Raw genomic sequence first — 19,727 nt, 5'->3', positions numbered from 1 at the left:
AGTTAAGTCCCTTAGTGCTCAAGCCATTTGAACCATTTTTGGAGACCTAAAGTTTGCAACAGATAGCTCAGAGACATGAGAAAGGATCTTCAATGAGTTGTATTAAATCGAGGAGACATGACAGACTGGACGAAGTAAGGATGAGTGAGCGAAAGCTTTCATGGCTTCCATAAAGAATACGAACTGAAAGGCCACAGGAAAGAAAATGGCTGCTGGGGAAAGAATGCAAAGCTTCAGGGCTGCAAAGAAATCTTCACGTAGTACGTGATAGTCAGCCAACGTGTTTTTTAACGGCAGTTGTCGAATAAGACTATTACAGATAAGTAGAGGAAGTAACATATAAACGGTAATTTTTCTATGGTGAAAACACTAGAATATGTAAAACACATTGTCTGAGGACCTCGAAAAATCGTGATCCTAAAAATAAGTATATACAGTTTAAAAGAATAACGTTCTACTCTTCTAAAATTTTCATATAATAACAAAAGGACTGTTTATGAAGTCTGTATTTTTCATGTTTAAAGAATTAGAGTTCTTTCAAATCGCTGTGTAATTATTTCTCTGAATAAATTCTGTTGTTTTCCATGACTTTCGTGTTATTATTATATTTAATGCCATTATTATTGTTTATTAAATGTGAATTAATTTTTTTGTTTTAAGGTTATGGATTTGGGTATCCTTTCTGGGGCTGAAGACCACACCGACGCATCTCAAGTTTGTGAAGATGGCAACGCCCGCTTTGGAATTCACTGAAAGGAATCTCAAAGCGCAAACACTGTATTTTAAAGCACTGAATAATAAAAAACTGTTGCAAACATAAGATATTTTATTTGAATTAGGTATGTTTAAAATAAGAAAGTATTACATAGATTTCGTCACATAACTAAATACAGAAGCTATTGAAGTTAATATACAGTCAGACAACAGACAACCTTTCAACTAGTATCAGAATTCGAGAAAAGCAGTTCACAACTGGGGCTGCCACATACTATACTGACGAGGAACCGATGAATAACAGCATCCTTGAAGACATCTAAGTGCCTCATTTCCCCTCATTTTTTCAGGATACGTGATACCTCATCCCAGCAGTGTTAGTGACGTCCTGCAGAGCATGGTGTATTAATTTCATTGTGTTTACTGTAGTATCTATCCATAAATTCCTTTATCTGCTTTCAAATATGCTCTATGGGATTAAGATCGCCATGTTGTGTCGTGGCAATAATCTAATGGAATTACGTCCTACAACCTTAACCACTTTCTAAACAATGCAGTGGTCTACAAGCATCAACCTATTTACCCTTTAATTAAAGTGATATCTGGATTGCTTAGCTTCTGTTAAAGCCAATATATGATATCTCTCTTTTTTCAAGATTTTCATAGACTGTATTCAACGCAGTCGCTACGACGTGAATTATTATTTCCATTTATAGCACTGCAATGCTTCATTTGTAGCGGAACATGACTGTATTTTTAAACACTTCTCCACTCGTACCTTCATGATAATCGCCAGTTTCTTTCGACAGAAAGGAAAATGTGCACCAAAGTATAATTGTTGCAATGTAAGTGTCCCCGACTTATTTTTCGATGTCCTGTAACAGACGAGAAAGAAAAAATGTGCCTTTCATCAGTCGTTAGTAAATACGTTTTGCGCCTCTTGCCCTGTATTAAACCAAGTCCGCACAAGGTAATAAACCTTAAGCTTCTCCTATCTGATTTATTACATTAATATTTTTTTTAGACAATAATTATTTTCGCACTGCAAATCAATGTCTTTCATTGATTTGGTTAAGTACTTCTTTTAAAAATAACCGGATTATTGTCGTCATTTAGCACTTGCAATATATTATTCATTTCTCAATAAAAATGCATGCCCTTTCGAGCACACAGCTCTTTTCACAAAATCATCACATTATTCGAAACCATTCGATCGTCATCTTCCCATATCCGCAAGAACAGGCAGTTTATCCGTTTTCCCAAGTTCCTTAGTTCCTACGGAAAATTAAGCAATCGCCCATTTCCCGACCCTTGTCGCAGGTTTATGCGCCCATGTCGCACTAAGTAACTTCATGCATTTTCACAGAGCTGAGACAACACCCCACATCATGGGTTGTAAGACATTTACTGGCCATTAAAATTGCTACACCACGAAGATGACGTGCTACAGACGCGAAATTTAACCGACAGAAAGAAGATGCTGTGATATGCAAATGGTTAGCTTTTCAGAGCATTCACACGAGGTTGGCGTCGGTGGCGACATCTACAACGTGCTGACATGAGGAAAGCTTCCAACAGATTTCTCATACACAAACAGCAGTAGACCGGCGTTGCCTGGTGAAACGTTGTTGTGATCACTCGTGTAAGGAGGAGAAATGCGTACCATCACGTTTCCGACTTTGATAAAGGTCGGATTGTAGCCTATCGCTATTGCGGTTTATCATATCGCGACATTGCTGCTCGCGTTGTTCGAGATCCAATGACTGTTAGCAGAATAAGGAATCGGTGAGTTCAGGAGGGTAATACGGAACGCCGTGCTGGATCCCAACGGCCTCGTATTACTAGCACTCGAGATGACAGGCATCTTATCCGCATGGCTGTAACGGATCGTGCAGCCACTTCTCGATCCCTGACTCAACAGATGGGGACGTTTGCAAGACAACAAGTATCTGCACGAACAGTTCGAAGACGTTTGCAGCAGTATGGACTGTCAGCTCGGAGACCATGGCTGCGGTTACCCTTGATGCTGCATCACAGACAGGAGCGTCTGCGATGGTGTACTCAACGTCGAACCTGGGTGCACGAATGGCAAAACGTCATTTTTTCGGATGAATCCACGTTCTGTTTACAGCATCATGATGGTCGCATCCGTGTTTGGCGACATCGCGGTGAACGCACATTGGAAGCGTGTATTCGTCATCGCCATACTGGCGTAACCCGCGGCGTGATGGTATGTGGTGCCATCGGTTACACGTCTCGGTCACCTCTTGTTGGCATTGATGGCACTTTGAACAGTGGACGTTACATTTCAGATGTGTTACAACCCGTGACTCTACCCTTCATTCGATCCCTGCGAAACCCTACATTTCAGCAGGATAATGCACGACCGCATGTTGCAGGTCCTGTACGGGCCTATCTGGATACAGAAAATGTTCGACTGCTGCCCTGGCCAGCACATTCTCCAGATCTCTCACCAATTTAAAACGTCTGGTCAATTGTGGCGCAGCAACTGGCTCGTCACAATACGCCAGTCACTACTCTTGATGAACTGTGGTATCGTGTTGAAGCTGCATGGTCAACTGCACCTCTACACGCCATCCAAGCTCTGTTTGACTCTATGCCCAGGGGTATCAAGGCCGTTATTACGGTCAGAGGTGGTTGTTCTGGGTACTGATTTCTCAGGATCTATGCACTCAAACTGTGTGAAAATGTAATCACACTTGAGTTCTAGTATAATATATTTGTCCAATGAATACTCGTTTATCATCTGCATTACTTCTTGGTGTAGTAATTTTAATGGCCAGTAGTGTATTATTCATTTCTCAATAAAAATATATGCCCTTTCGAGCACACAGCTCTTTTCACAAAATCATCACATTATTAGAAAACATTCGGTTGTCATCTTCCCATCTCTGCAAGAACAGGCAGTTTGTTCGTTTTCCCAAGTACCTTATTTCTTCTGAAAATTAAGCAATGGCCCATTTCTCGTCCATTTTCGCAGCTTTATGCGCCCATGTCGTACTAAGGAACTTCATACATTTGCACAGCGGTGACACAAACCCCAGATCAGGGGTTTTAATATATCGGAACGACGGAGAGGTGTGGTTTGGGAGAGGGGCATGAGTCAATTCGAAGCGTGCAGAGAAATACAGATAGATGTGTCATTGCCTTTACTAAATCGAAGATAGACAGCACGCCTTGGGCTGAACTCGGCGATGGGGTCAGCGCCAACGTGAGTGCTGGAATCTGCAGCGTCGGCGTCCAGTTGCTCAGCCTTGCGGACGTAGCGATCCTACTCGCGCCACTGCTAAGTGGCCGCCGCGTGCGTTAACTGTGCTCCTGGCCCGGAACACGGCTGCTCCCTCAAGGGCGACTCGCGGACCCTGTGTCTAGCGCCGAAGGGAAGCAGCCGACCACCGTTGTTCTAGTGGGCCGTAGCAGCTCCGGCAGTCCTCCTTGGGGCAGCTCGTTCAGTGTCTGCAGACAGCTGTGCACCCGGGAGGCCGCGAGTTCTCGCCCGGGCTCCCGGGTTCGATTCCCGGCGGGGTCAGGGGTTTTCTCTGCCTCGTGATGACTGGGTGTTGTGTGATGTTCTTAGGTTAGTTAGGTTTAAGTAGTTCTAGGTTCTAGGGGACTGATGACCATAGATGTTAAGTCCCATAGTGCTCTGAACCAAGTTCTCGCCCCGGCAGCTTGCAGTCCGCCGGACGATGCCACCCAGCGAGCGGAGGCTAGGAGCCGTCTCGCTCCTCGCGCCGATGGAGCCCCGAGGTGCGACGCGCCCCGCCACGGCAATAACGCGACCGTGCAGCGGAGGTTGGAGGTTGCTTCAGCGCGCCGGTTGGCCGCCGATTTCCATCACCAAAAAGTCGTCGTGGTTGGCGTGCAACTTAAACAGTCGTCATTCTCTCCGGTTCTAGACGCGGAAAAAAATGCGACATGACTATGCCTTCGGACTCGCGTATTTATGTCTTTTCCCTAAACGTCCTACGTAGTTCCTCTGGAAAATGAAAATGAAATGAAGACCCATGCTTCTTTACAGAGCGTAGGGGAACGATGCGGGAGACCCGCACCGCCTTACTAGGCAAGGTCCTAATGGAGGTGGTTTGCCGTTACCGTAATGGGGATGAATGGAGATGATGAAGACGACACAACAACACCCAGTCATCTCGAAGTAGGAAAAATCCCTGACCCCGCCGGGAATCGAATCCGGGGCCCCCGTGCTCGGGAAGCGAGAACGCTACCACGAGACCACGAGGGGCGGACAGTTCCTCTGGAACGGACATGTCCAATGCTATTTGATTATTAAATCGTCAGATTTCCTCAGCTGCTTCGGTCCCTACTCACAGGTCACTAGACGCTGTTGTAACTGTAACGTATGGGTTCTTCACAGCACGTCGGTGCCCTGTGCTGCCCTGATTACTGCACATTTGTATAAAGTGTCCGCGGGACCTTGCCTTCTAGCCTGCGAGGAGTGTCGTAAACCCACCTTGCAGACTCATTTGCTAAATATCAACGTCACCCGCACCTGTCATCCAATGTTGAAGGCCGCGCGGTTTGAGGCGCCACGTCACGGATTGCGCGGCCCCTCCAGCAGGAGGTTCGAGTCCTCTCTCGGGCGTGGGTGTGTGTGTTGTTCTTAGCATAAATCCGTGTAAGTTAGTTCAAATAGTGTTAAGTCTACGGACCGACGACCTTTGTTTCCTTAGGAATAAACACACACACACACACACAAACACACACACACACACACACGCACACTCACACACACGAAATGTCTCTATGGGTCCCTTAACTACTACCTTCCAGTCATAGCTGCGAGAAGTTTACGAGAATTCCACAAATCCACACCTTTACTTACTCGTGACGCAACAGTTCGTACGAACCACAAGACGATACGGACACGCGACTGTGAGGCAGAGAAGTGACTGTTCTGTCCGGTTTGGAACAAGAGCTGTGGTGTTAAAACATCTGGCATAAACCAAAACACTGAACTGGTTCAGTGCTCTAGCGAATCCATGTGTATAATTCTCGGTAGAATATATATGCCATCTAACATATATTTCCTGTGGCGTTACAACACTCTGTGAATGCGCACAATGGCTGATGGCTAATAGCAGAGCTTATTCTTGTTTATATATTTTCAACATTTCGCGGCCCTGTCAGCAACTGTATAAATATTAATTTTAATTTTAAACCAACAGCCTTAGTTGCAAACATTACCTAGATTTACCTAGGTTTCAGCCGGGTAACCCAACCTTCTTCAGAATAAAAGTAACTACCGTTTGTCCATAGTGGATATCGTCAAGCTGAAACTAGAGATCCATAAATTATCGTCAGATTGTAGAAATACAGCACTTGTGGCTGCCGCATTGCCGTCGCAAAGTGGGGCCGCAGATAAGTTTTTACAATCTGGCGATAATTTATGGATTTGTAGTTTCAGCTTGACGATGTCCACTGTGGACAACCGATAATTACTTTTATTCTGAAGAAGGTTGGGTTATCTCGACTGAAACCTAGCTACATCTAGGTAATCTTTGCAACTGAGGCTGTTGGTTTAAAATTAAAATTAATATTCTTGTTTATACTTAGGTTCAACTTAACGATGAACAAATGAAGGCCCCATATCCCAAAATGATGAAATTAATTTTTTGGCCTGCAACAATTTCTTAAATTACAATTGCTCCTCTCACCTTAGTTATTTACCATTACCGCGTACCTCTCGTCTTCCTCTCTTTGACCAGTTCTTCATGTGCAGTGGTCTGCTAATTCTTGTTACATTGTAATCTCTTAAAGATGCCATTTTTCCTTTGTCATTCTTTCCCGTCGTCTGAGTAGGGCTTAGCTGGTAGCACTAACGGTTACAGAAAGATTTGAAATAGGCTACACAAAAGCGATTTAAAAACCTTACAACGGTGTAGAGCTATATGCAGTTCACAATTTCAAAAAAATGTAGACTTTTTGAGTTTTTCTTTAACGATAAAAAGTTTTATTTATTGATAGATACAAATTTAAGCCCTGACGTGTTTTACTGTTGTTTCGAATTGTTGATCGTGCTGGCAGGCCAATATTTGTGACTGTCAGAGGGTAGGAATGGTTGAGTAGTGAGCAGTAGATGATGAGTGTTTTTGAGGAAGGTTGTTTGGTAACAATGTTGCATGGAAACTATGAGGGTGAGGATTACGAACTAAGTTATTGAAATAAGAAGATACATGTTGAAGAGGAAAACTGAGGTGAGCAGGGAAAGGAGTGTTTTGGAAGAATGTTTACATCACTGTGCAGAATAGGTGTAAAGTTGGGGGGGGGGGGGGAGGAAGGGAGAAAGATAGTAGGATCAGAGTTTAACGTCCTATCAACAGCGTGGTAATTAGAGACGGAGCACAAGCTAACATTACTGCAGGTCGAAGGAGGAAATCGGCTGTGCGCTCGTCAAAGGGACGATCCGGCATTTGTCTAGGGCGATTAAGGAAAATCGCGGGCAATATAAATCTGGATGGCCGCCTAGCCGGAAGGGATTTTGAACCGTTGAGCTCCTGGATTGGAGACGACTGTGCTAAACACTGCGTCATCTCGCTCTGTCACTCCCGGCAAGGCAAATATGAAAGTGCTCCGAATGCTTAAGGAATCTAACCATCATGCTGAAAGCAGCTCTATTTTAAGAGAAACTACTTGTTCACGCGTTTCAAGGTTTTGACACCAGATCTCTTGAAGTGAGAGTCGTGAAATGTTGTAATTTTTCAGTTACATTCGGTGATATATGTGGATACTATGTGCAAAATGTGTTGCGAATAGAGTTGTTAGTAAAAAAAGTTGTAAATTAAAAGGTCAAGTATGATGCTAAAGTTTTGCTACATGTGGGGGTGTCATGGAGAAAAAGTTTCAAAAAAGGTTTGAAATTTTGTAGAAAGCTTGTTTCAAGTCGCCAAGTACCGTCATTCTTAAATACTGGATGAATACAGTTTGGGTAATTTGCGTGTCTTGGGTTTCGCTGCCTCAAGTCATGTACACAGTTTCCAACTGCCAGGTACGTATTTATTCCACTTCTACTAACCGTCTCCTCTATCCAACTCCTCTACCGTCACTCTCTATCCATCTCCCGCCACCACTCTCTCTGTCCATGTGCTGGTCCCCTCCTTCTCTGTCTATCTGCTCCTCACACTTTAACTCTCGATCTGCTTCACCCCACTCTAGCCACCTGTTCCCCCCCCCCCACACACGTGTCCATCTCCTCCTCCCTCCTGTAAGTTCCTTTCCCCTTTATCTCCTCCTCCTACTCACCTCTATCTCCTCCTATTTGCTTTATCTGTCTCCTCCTACCCCTATTCCTGTCGATCTCCTCCCTTTCTCTTCCTCCTCCCCATCTCTCTACTCATCCCCTCTCCCTCTCTCTCAGTCCATCCTCGCCTCCCCTCCCTCTGTCCAGTTCTTCATTTTTTTTTGTTCACCTCCTTCACCCTCTCTCAGCGCCCTTCTTCCCCTCTTCCCTTTCTGTGTCAATTTCCCCCTCCCCTTACTCTATCTCATCCTCCCGAATATCAGTGTCCAGTTCCCCCTCTCTGTCTGCCCATCTCTTCCTCCCTCCTTGCCTCCCCACATCGTCACCCCCACCCGAAAGGAGGTTGCTGGTTACTACCCCTGCAGTATTTCTTTCCAGATTGTAAGTACTATGTAGCAAGTATGGATTAAATAGCTGCAGGGGTTTAGCAGGAGTTTTTTTACCCACAGCTTTGCCCACATACGCTCATGTCTTATATTTTCCAATCTATGTAACATATTCGCGTATTATAACACATTTGTGTGTTTTTCATGCCTATCAGCGTTTATGATATCATATCTCACGAGCTATGTGTCTTAAAATGATACCGAGCGAGGTGGCGCAGTGGTTAGCACACTGGACTCGCATTCGGGAGGACGACGGTTCAATCCCGTCTCCAGCCATCCTGATTTAGGTTTTCCGTGATTTCCCTAAATCGTTTCAGGCAAATGCCGGGATGGTCCCTTTGAAAGGGCACGGCCGACTTCCTTCCCCATCCTTCCCTAACCCGAGCTTGCACTCCGTCTCTAATGACCTCGTTGTCGACGGGACGTTAAACAACACTAACCTAACCTTAAAATGATATATTTTTGTAGGTACATTCAGAGGTATACTGAACATTGCCTGGAAAATTTCTTGCGAATAGTTTAATGATTATAAACAATCCGCCTCGACTGCAAATAGAAACTGGATGTAGACCTAGGTTTCGGCGCGGATAACCACGCCTTCTTCGGAACACATGTCTAAAGAGGCATGGTCCAACATTAATACAGAACGGACAAAGGGGAAAAAGACTTTCTGTTTGCAATCGAGGCGGATTCTTTATAATCATTAAATTATTCACGATTGCTGACGCGCTGCAGTGTTGAAAGTTGAAACGCGTATGTATTCATTACCAGCGATGGCGAGGCATGACAGAATCTCTGACCAGAGAGTTATTTATCGTTGCTAGTCTGCGCTTGACCGCGCGAGACGACAGTAGTTGCGTGTAGTGAGTCGGCAGGAACAGTAGCACGTAGCGAGTCGGGAGAGGTAGTAGTCAGTCGACAGTAGTAGCGAGTGGACGATTGTACTGAGCGGGCGTCGGCATGCGTCGGCGGCGTGCTCTTCTCGCGACTCTGGACACGCTTCGGGACGATGTATAATGTTATAGAAGGTAATGAAGCAGCATTGCGCAAATCTAATAATGTATGTTAATTGTAATTAATTTGTTCAAAAAAATGCCCCATTAATAATTTTTTATAAAGTAACTCTTTTAAAGAAAAACATTCATTTCAATTTAAAGAATATTTCTTATGCATTTCCTCCAAGAATCAAAATTAAATATAAGCCAGCATTGCACGAAGCTGTGTAGAAGAATCTACAATTAAGAGCAGATATAGATGCAGTTTTTTTATTGAGGTAAGGATCTTTTGTTCTTTTTATTCTGAATACAGAGCCGAAGGTCAGCGCTGCTGCCCTTATAAAATTTATCAGGTTTAATTATTTCTGTTGAGATGTTACATACGGTTCATGGTTCATTATCTAATTAATTTTATTGTGGGTTAATGATCAATCTTCATTCCTTAATGATATTTTGTGGGGAGCTAACATTTGGCACATTTTCATTATCATTGACTTTTTACTATTTCTGCGGGGAGGTTACAAAGTTCTCTTGCGAATAGAGTTACTAGTGAAGACGTAATAAATCAAAGCTCATGCCTTGTACGGCACCTTTACTGCATGAACAGCAAAAATGTAGTAAGCGATGAACTTTTTTCCCTTCATCGTTTTGTGGAGGACGCCTGTGAGAAAGAGTCTTGTAAAGATTTGAAATTATGTGTAAAGTTTGTTGCAAGCCACTACGTGCTCTCGTTCTCAAATACTGGGTAACAGTGTCTGGCAATTTGTGCGTCTTGAGCTTCACTTCTTTTTCACCTCCAACCCCACACCTTTGAGGGTCAGGTGGTTCTTATCCCCACAGCGTGTCCTTCCAGGCAGTAAGTGTGTGCATACCAAGAGTGATTTAGGAGGAAATATGGAACATAAATGCATACATGTTCTCTTCAACAATCATGTATAGTTTAGCTGTTATCTGCAGCTGCGCTCATACGTCATTAGTTTTGCTGTGATAAGTGATGTTGGGTAGGTAATTTACTGTTTGTGTAATAATATCAGCTGCCCCCACGTGTCTGTCTGTTTGTGTAAGCATATCTCCTCATGTGCGTCCTGCTCTTCTCTCTTCCACGCTGTCCCAACGCCCTATGTGCCGGCATGCGCTGCGTCGCTGTTGAGCAGTGTATACAGAGGGTCGTGAGCTGGATCGCCGACATCTATACACTGTGCTACTGAAGTAACTATACGTTATACAATGTGTATATTATGCAACAAATAGTGTGGATTAAACAGTGACGACAAGCACTGTATTCATTCCATTTAATCACATCACGTAACTTATAAGGCGCTTGTTCGCTCGATTCTTGAGTATTGTTCATCTATCTGAGATCCCTATCAGGTAGGACTGATGAGATAGAGAAGGTCCAACGAAGAGCGGCGCATTTCGTCACGGGGTCGTCTAGGTGATGAGAGAGTTTTGCGGAGATGCAAACTCCACTGGCAGACGTTACAAGAGAGGCGTTGTGCATCACGGAGAGATTTATTATTGAAATTTCGGGACAGTTCTTTTCAGGAGGAGTCGGACAACATATTACTTCCCCCCCACATACATCTCGCGTATTGACCACGAGGAGAAAATTCGAGAAGTTAGAGCCCATACAGAGGCTTACTGACAATCATTCTTCTCACGCACTATTCGCGATTGGAACAGGGTTGGAGGGATTAGGTAGTGGTACCGAAAGCACCCTCCGCCATAAACCATTAGGTGGCTTGCGGAGTATGATGTAGCTATAGACATATCAACCACTAAAAGTATTTTCGCAAATATTAAGTTCAAATCAAAGTGGAAAAGGCCTTTTTCATCTAATTCGCGTAGTATTCTTCACATCAGAACGTGTGTACAACATACACTGTACGGAACAAACTATCAGACATAAAGATTTTATAACATGTTTCTTGTAGTGGCCATTTTCACAGCAGCTGTATATAAATTGTAGTTGTTTCAAAGAAATGCCTTTTTTTATGCTGCACATCGAAATTTTTATTTTTATTTATGCACCCAGAAGCGTTTCGCCTTTTTCTGTTTGTGTCCTGAAATATTACATGATTTGTCCATTTTTACACATAGGTTATGGTTTTACATCTAGGTTATAGATTTAAAAACACTTTCTTAACGTTTTTTTATGAAATGGAAAGGTACTTACACGTAACTTTTAATTCACTGCATCGAAGCAAACTGCTTTTTCTCATCTGGCAACCAGGTGGTCATCTTGCAGTTCACTTTCAGTTTACTGTTTACGTTACACATCATTGTAACTTCCATCTTTTTAATACTGAGTTTCATTTGTTTTCCTAACTGTTAGCAACATTCTCAGTTTTCTGCATTCAACTGTTTTGTGAATGCGTGTGTGTGTGTGTATTAGAGAGGGAGAGAGATTTCTTATTTTTTTAATAAAATAAAAATTATTTTATTTTTATTACTATTTTTTATTCATTTATTTATTCTTAAAAATAATAATAATTATTATTATTATTATTATATTTTCCTGTATATACTTATGAGAGGAATTAGATTATACCGTCGCCAACTGTAAAAATAAATGAGTTTCGTTTTCGCACAGTCCAATTTTTATAACTTCATATGTCCTGAACAATGTGTCGTATGATGACATAATTTTGTAGGTACATTCAGTGGTATTTTGATGATTGTCAGGAAAATGTATTTCGAATACAGTCAGTACTAAAGAGGTAATAAACTTCATTCCCGGTACGACAGTTTTACTACAAGAACAGTGAAAATGTAGTAGGTGTTAAACTTTTTTCCTTTCGTCATTTTGTGGGGTTTGTAAGCGAGAAAGAGTTTCGTAAAGGTTTTAAATTGTGTGTAAAGTCTGTCGCAAGTCACCAAGTGCTCTCGTTTTCAAATGCTGGATGAATAAAATTGAGGTACATGCGCATCGTGCCCTGCACTTCTTTTTCACCCCGACCCCGTTCATAAGTAAGTGGTTCTTACCTCCACAGCGCTTATTTCCAGGCAGTAATTGATATGTGTAGCAGGTTTGGTTAAAATCGATTCACTGTTCAGTAGTTTTGGAGGGGAAGCATACATACATAGATTTAGCTAATATGTACAGGTATCTTTTGTTCCGTGATCCGACTTTTACGAATTAAAGTCTATCACATACAGAACTTGAGCCAGGTGCGAATCCTAGAAGGAGGTCATGACGCCCCCCTTCCCTTACCTCTCACCCCCCCCCCTCCCTTAGGAAAAAGAAATATTTATGGATGTCCATCTTATTGCATGGGCGAGGAACTGAATGTCTTTATTCTATCACACGACTGTTTCCGGCGCCACATTACTGTCATCTTCAGGCTCCACCACTGCCAAAAGAGTATTTGATTTCCCTGGCGTATTCGCTGTGGGATCCTTGTTATTAGCACACGAGGGCTTTCATCGGGAGTCTTTACACGCCCAGTAGTTTGAAAAATTTGGTCGAGTATAGACCGCTGAAGAAAGCCCACGTGTGTTAGCGACAAAGATCCCAGAGTAAATGCTTCAAGGAAATCAAATATTTTTTTTGGCAGTGGTGGGGCTTGAGAATGGCGATAATGTCGTGTGATTGAATACAGACATCCTCAAGATACAGCTGTGGTGGTACGTTTTTTCACAAAAAGAATATTTTAGTGGAAGCCTTTACATTTTTACATTTGTAATTTCCCAAGTTTCGCATCTAACTTATGGAGAACAAATAGCATGAAAAGCAAGACTGTTGAAAATGACAAGGAATTATAGAAATTACAAGCCTTTTTAAACAAAGGATACCTTTCACTTGCTTGCTTGAGACCCTGCCCTTGGCGATGAACCCGCACTGCGTGACTGGTAACATGGTAGCCTGAACTCACACATTCACACCTAAAGAAAAAAAAAAAAAACGGAAACGAATGAAACATTGAAAGAAACAGCATTCCCCTCATTTAAAGTCTCGCATAACCGTAGTCTGAAAACGTGTATTCACAGTCCTAGTATTTAGTGAAATACTGACAATGGTGAAAGCAAATTTCGATTTAAGCTTGTGTAAATTGTGATGTTGTCAAAGTTGTGAGAGTTTTTTGCTATTTTTGTTCTTAAATTAATTACACAACTCACATTATTTTCAAATTTTCGGGCATACGCTTTTCAAAAGCTATCTGTAAGTACATAGCGGTTATAATTAAACTTTTGCCACTTTAGCCGAGGTAGACGGAATACTATTTACCGTATGGGTATCCAACTGTATGGTCATGATGTTCAGACTATGCACTGCAGGATTTGCTTTATTGGTGGTATTGGTGTCATGACTTACCGCTAGGCGCCAGTACTGGTACGGTGGCGTAGAGTTGAAACCCAAACATCAGTGGCGTTATAGTTGCAGACAATCAACACGTATTTGGACAAGGTGAGCAGGGCTTTACTCGTAAAGCTGTTTCATCAAAATTACAGCAGCGGTGCTGCTCCTCTTCGCGACTATCGACGCATTAAAGGAATACGGAGACGTTCTCTTTCCGCAACGGGGTTGAACAACATGATTCGTAAGTTAAACTGACGATTTTAGAATTGCACTACAAATTGTTAAAAAATTTACCATAAATGTGTTACGAAATTAACATCTGGAAATTGAAATGTGTTTATTTCAATACTTTATTCGTTATGTCTTGTTCGCATGCCCTTAAAAATGTTTCCACAAAGTTTCGTTGAGCTACGATCCCTCCACCCCCCCCCCCACCCGCCACCCCCCGCCCTCTTGTTTTATGGGGATCCTTTCAAGCAGTGAAAATTTGTAACCACCCTGCATATCATTAAACACTTGAAACTGCCACCCAGTTTCAAATTGCAGGTTGATTATCTAAACACTTTCACGGATAAGATTATTTTCAGTATTTATTGTAGATACTGACTGAATTTAGACATATAAAATGTGTCCTAAACTAATCATGAAGATAATGATCGAAGCAGACGAAATTAATTAACTCATTTTGTTCGCTTTTGTTCGTTGCATCTGCTCGGGGCGGACGTCGCAAGACATCCGTTTAAGTTCGTTGTTGATCGATTAGCTCAGTTTTTTTATTACAGAGGGCAGCTACCCCTCTGACCGAACACGGTGAGCTACCGTGCCGGCCTACGACCGGGACTCGAACCCGAGTCTTCTTGCTTGCTAGGCACAAATGCTAACCACTACACTACCACAACACAATGGTTAGTATTTCTGCATAGCAAACAAGAAGACCCGAGTTCGAGTCCCGGCCGCAGCACAAATTTTAATTCATTTCGTCTGCAACGATCATTATCGTAGATAATAAAAAGACTTAAATGTCTCAGGGAAACATTTAATTATAACATTTAAGAGGTATAATCTCACGTTTAAAGTTTAACACAATAAAACAAGTATTACTGACAAGGGCACCTCCCCATCGCACCCCCCTCAGATTTAGTTATAAATTGACACAGTGGATAGGCCTTGAAAAACTGAACACAGATCAATCGAGAAAACAGGAAGAAGTTGTGTGGAACTATGAAAAAATAAGCAAAATATACAAACTGAGTAGTCCATGCGCAACATATGTAATATCAAGGACACTGTGAGCTGAGGAGCGCCGTGGTCCCGTGGTTTGAGTGAGCAGTTGCGGAATGAGAGATCCGTGGTTCGAGTCATGCCTCGAGTGAAAATTTTACTTTCTTTATTTTCGCAAAGTTACGATCTGTCCGTTCATTCATTGACGTCTCTGTTCACTGTAATAAGTTTAGTGTCTGTGTTTTGCGACCGCACCCCAAAACCGTGCGATTAGTAGACGAAAGGACGTGCCTCTCCAATAGGAACCGAAAACATTTGATCGCAAGGTCATAGGTCAACCGATTCCTCCACAGGAAAACACGTCGGATATATTCTATACGACACTGGTGACGGCATGTGCGTCACATGACAGGAATATGTTGTCGACCCACCTAACCTGCACACCTGGCGAATGGGTAAAAAGATTCTTCTACCTTGCCCGATTTAGGTTTTCTTGTGGATGTGATAATCACTCCCAAAAAAGTGATGAAAACATAAGAGTTTGTCACATAAACTGCAGCAAATGAATGCAACAGTTTCACAGTCGCACAGTTTTCCCTGTGCTCTGTCAAAACATATGTTTTTTACGTTTTCAAATGTTTCCGTGTGTAGACCGTCAAATCCTGCATATGTGCAAGCAAATCTGAACATGTCCTCGAATTTTGGAGAGCGAAGTTGATTATGTGTGAGTGCCTGAACTTTGATAATTGTCTGAAAATAAAAAATTAAACTTTACACTCGAGAGAAGAGTTGAACCAAGGATCTCTCGTTGCGCAGCTGCTCACGCTAACCACGGGACCACGGCGCTCGTAAGCTCACAATCTCCTTGATGTTGCCTACCTTCCCATGGACTACTCAGTTTGTATATTTTGCTTATTTTTTTCATAGTTCCACACAACTTCTTCCTGTTTTCTCGATTGATCTGTGTTCAGTTTTTCAAGGCCTATCCCTGTGCCAACTTATAACTAAATCTGAGGGGGGTGTGATGGGGAGGTTCCCTTGCAACTGTGTGAGGCATCGTATCTCACGGTACTCAGATTACCCCCTATTATATTCCAATATTTGAGACGGAGAGCAGTTAGCGGCTTTCGACAGACTTTGCACATTATTCAATCCTTTCCTGAACATCCTCAATTTTTGTTTTGATTTTTTCATTAGTCTGAGAATGAATAATCCGAAACTGATACCGACGTGTTGAGGTTTTGCGTCTTCAACCATAAATGTTTTACATGCATAAAGTAAAATATTTAACAAATTAATCAGGCGTTTGGAGTAGTTTTATGTATGGATGTTCGATTCTTTAAAAAATTGGTGGTAGGGTTTATTGATATTTATCTGAATTGCGGTTTCTTGGACTTCATGCTAAAGCAATATACTAGGTATTGATGTACAAAATTATTACTATTATCCTAAATCAGATGTATATTGGCTCTGAGCACTATGGGACTTAACTTCTGACGTCATCAGTCCCCTAGAACTTAGAATTACTTAAACCTAACTGACCTAAGGACATCACACACATCCATACCCGAGGGAGGATTCGAACCTGCGACCGCAGGGGTCGCGCGGTTCCAGACCACATGTATATTTATCGTAATTAAACAGTGTATTATCTTTATACTGAAGTGTTATGTTGTTGTTGTTATTAAAATCATAGTCGTCTATGAAAAGTTACAAGTGTTGTGACGGACGACAGAAAGTTATTTTTTGCGGGGAGGGGGAACGTGACTCTTCCCAGAACAGAACTCTGTAAACATGCCTGACTGCCAGCCCAGTCATACACATTCTTTGACATTAAATCACAACGTCAGTTCCTGAAAGACTTTTTCTCTTATGTTCGAGTTGTTATGCTATGTCAACGCCAGTGGTCAAGAGGTAAACAATGCGACAGCAGAATGCACCACCTCGTAGTCGAAAGCGCTCGTGGACTATTTTTTATAGCGCTTTTCTTCTGAGTGCTTCAGTCCTGAGTGTAGTGGCAGTACAGCTACAATGTACAGGGTGCGGCAGCGTTCATAGTAGGATATTAAAACACACCATCATGCAGTAACTGTAATTTATTTATTAACTCTTATGCCATTTAATTGTTAAAGGTGTGCCATTTACTAATGTGTATGTCAAGTCATTGTCCATAGCGTGGATTACTTTTTGAATATGACTCTTGTCAAATGATACCCCTCTGCACAACACATTCATCTAGCCGGCATTGGAAGCTTTCCATAACTCGGCGTAACGTATTCCCTGAGACATTGCCGACGGCAGTTCTGATGCGATCCTGCAACTCAGAAATGGTGTCACAACGTGTTCGGAACACTTCTTGCTTCAGGTAGCCCCAATGGGCGAGGCAACCAGGAAGTGTCACCAAAACGGGTAATTAATCTACCGGGAGATGTCTATAACAAGAAATCCATGCAGATTCTGGCCACCATTCATGAGTTGAAGGATCGCATCAGAACTGCCGTCTGCTATGTCCCAGGGAATACGTTACGCCGATCCATGGAAAGCTTCCAACGCCGCCTACATGAATGTGTTGTGCAGAGGGGGCATAATTTGACAGGAGTCGTATTCAAAAAGTAATCCACGTAATAGATAATCACTTACATCTTAGTAAATGGAATACCTTTAACTATTAATTGACATAAGAGGTAACAAATAAATTACACTTACTGCTTGGTGGTGTGTTTTTAATATCCAACTATGAACGCTGCCGCAGCCTGTATTTCACTTTCTGACACACCGGTAATAACAGTTCCGTCGAACAACATTTTTTTGTGACAGATTTCTTGGCAGAGTGTGTGCCTCCTAATGCCGCATACGCCAGAGCTCCCCGGGGCGCCACTCGCTGCCTCTGGCAGTGACTGCGGCGGCTGCGTTGCGCTCCCTCGCCGCTGTCGAATGTGCCAGCTACCGCTCATCGCCTTGGAGAATACTAAATGCTTTACTGTTGCTGAGTGATGCTCCACAAAAGTGTCTACGATTTGCGTTTCACGCTCGATAGCAACGGAGGCAGATGACACGTTTTTGTACACTGTAGCGCCAAAGAAACTTGTTAGGCATACCTGTCCGAATACAGAGATATGTAAACAGACAAAATACGGCACTGCGGTTGGCAACGCCTATATAAGACAACAAGTGTCTGGCGCAGTTCTTAGATCGGTTACTGCTGCTACAATTGCAGGTTATCAAGATTTAAGTAAGTTTGAAAGTGATGTTATAGTCCGCGCACGAGCGATGAGACACAGCATTTCCGAGATAGCGATGAAAAGGGGATTTTCCCGTGCGACTATTTCACGAGTGTATCGTGAATATCTGGAATTCGGTAATACATCAAATCTCCGACATTGCTGCGGTCGGATAAGATCTTGCAAGAACGGGACCAAAGACGATTGAAGAGAATCGGTCAACATGACGCAAGTGCAACTCTTCCGCAAATTGCTGCAGATTTCAGTGCTGGACCATCAAGAGTCAGAGAGAGAACCATTCAACGGAACATCATCGATGTGGGCTTTCGGAGTCCGTGAACACCGACATTGGCCTGTTGATGTCTGGAAACATGTTGCCTGGTCGGACGAGTCCCGTTTCAAATTATATCGAGCGGATGGAGGTGTAGGAGTATGGAGATAACCTAATGAATCGATGGACCCTGCATATCACCAGAGGACTGTTCGAGCTGGTGGAGGCTCTGTAATAGTGTGGGGCGTGTGCAGTTGGAGTGATATGGGACTCCTGATACGTCTGACAGGTAACGTGTACGTAAGCATACTGACTGATCACCTGCTTCCATTCATGTCCAGTGTGCATTCAGACGGACTTGGACAATTCCAGCAGGACTATGCGACACCCCACACGTCCAGAATTACTACCGAGTGGCTCCAGGAACACTCTTCTCAGTTTAAACGCTTTTTAGTTAGGTTAGTGTGTTGTTTAACGTCCCGTCGACAACGAGGTCATTAGAGACGGAGCACAAGCTCGGGTTAGGGAAGGATGGGGAAGGAAATCGGCCGTGCCCTTTCAAAGGAACCATCCCGGCATTTGCCTGAAACGATTTAGGGAAATCACGGAAAACCTAAATCAGGATGGCTGGAGACGGGATTGAACCGTCGTCCTCCCGAATGCGAGTCCAGTGCGCTAACCACTGCGCCACCTCGCTCGGTTTAAACGCTTTTGCTGGCCACAAAACTCCCCAGACATGTACATTATTGAGCATATTTGGGATGCCTTGCAACGTGCTGTTCAGAAGAGATCTCCACCCCTCACATTCTTACGGATTTACGCACAGCCCTGCAGGATTCATGGTGTCAATTCCCACCAGCACTACTTCAGACATTAGTCGAGTCCATACCACGTCGTGCTCGCGGTGGCCCTATAAGATATTAGGCGGGTGTACCAGTTTCTCCAGCGTATGATGGGTATTGCATTACAGAACATGGCTCCAAATCAGTTACCGAAAGAGGTGGCGCAGTTGTTAGCACACTGGACTCGTATTGGGAGGACGACGGTTCAAATCCGCGTCCGGTCAACCTGATTTAGGTTTTCCATGATATCCGTCAACCGTTTCAGGCAAATGCCGGGATTGTTCCTTTGAAATGCCATGACCGATTTCCTTTCCCATCCTTCCCTAATCCGATGGGGCCAATGACCTCGTTGTTTGGTCTCTTCCTCCAAATTAATCTACCAACCACAATCAATTTTCTAGTTTGTAATGCAATCAGAGTGCCTCACTACGATGTCTATAGTTATTATTAATGCTTCATATCCTTTTAGCGACACTTCGTGCAATTTCTTCGTCAGGAATT

The 19,727-nt window shown here is 43.0% G+C and overlaps 1 non-coding gene across 1 annotated transcript; it reads right to left on the bottom strand.

Annotated features, from left to right (window-relative positions):
* Positions 1-19,008: 19,008 nt before the first annotated feature.
* Positions 19,009-19,081, bottom strand: Trnaa-cgc (transfer RNA alanine (anticodon CGC)). The gene has a single exon. It is a non-coding gene; the product is annotated as a tRNA-Ala (tRNA).
* Between the last annotated feature and the right edge of the window lie 646 nt (positions 19,082-19,727).

This window comes from Schistocerca cancellata, chromosome 9 (genome assembly GCF_023864275.1).
Source record: "Schistocerca cancellata isolate TAMUIC-IGC-003103 chromosome 9, iqSchCanc2.1, whole genome shotgun sequence".
NCBI classification, from domain to species: domain Eukaryota; kingdom Metazoa; phylum Arthropoda; class Insecta; order Orthoptera; family Acrididae; genus Schistocerca; species Schistocerca cancellata.
Note: the sequence above shows the minus strand (reverse complement) of the source record. Positions and strands in the feature narration are given on the sequence as shown.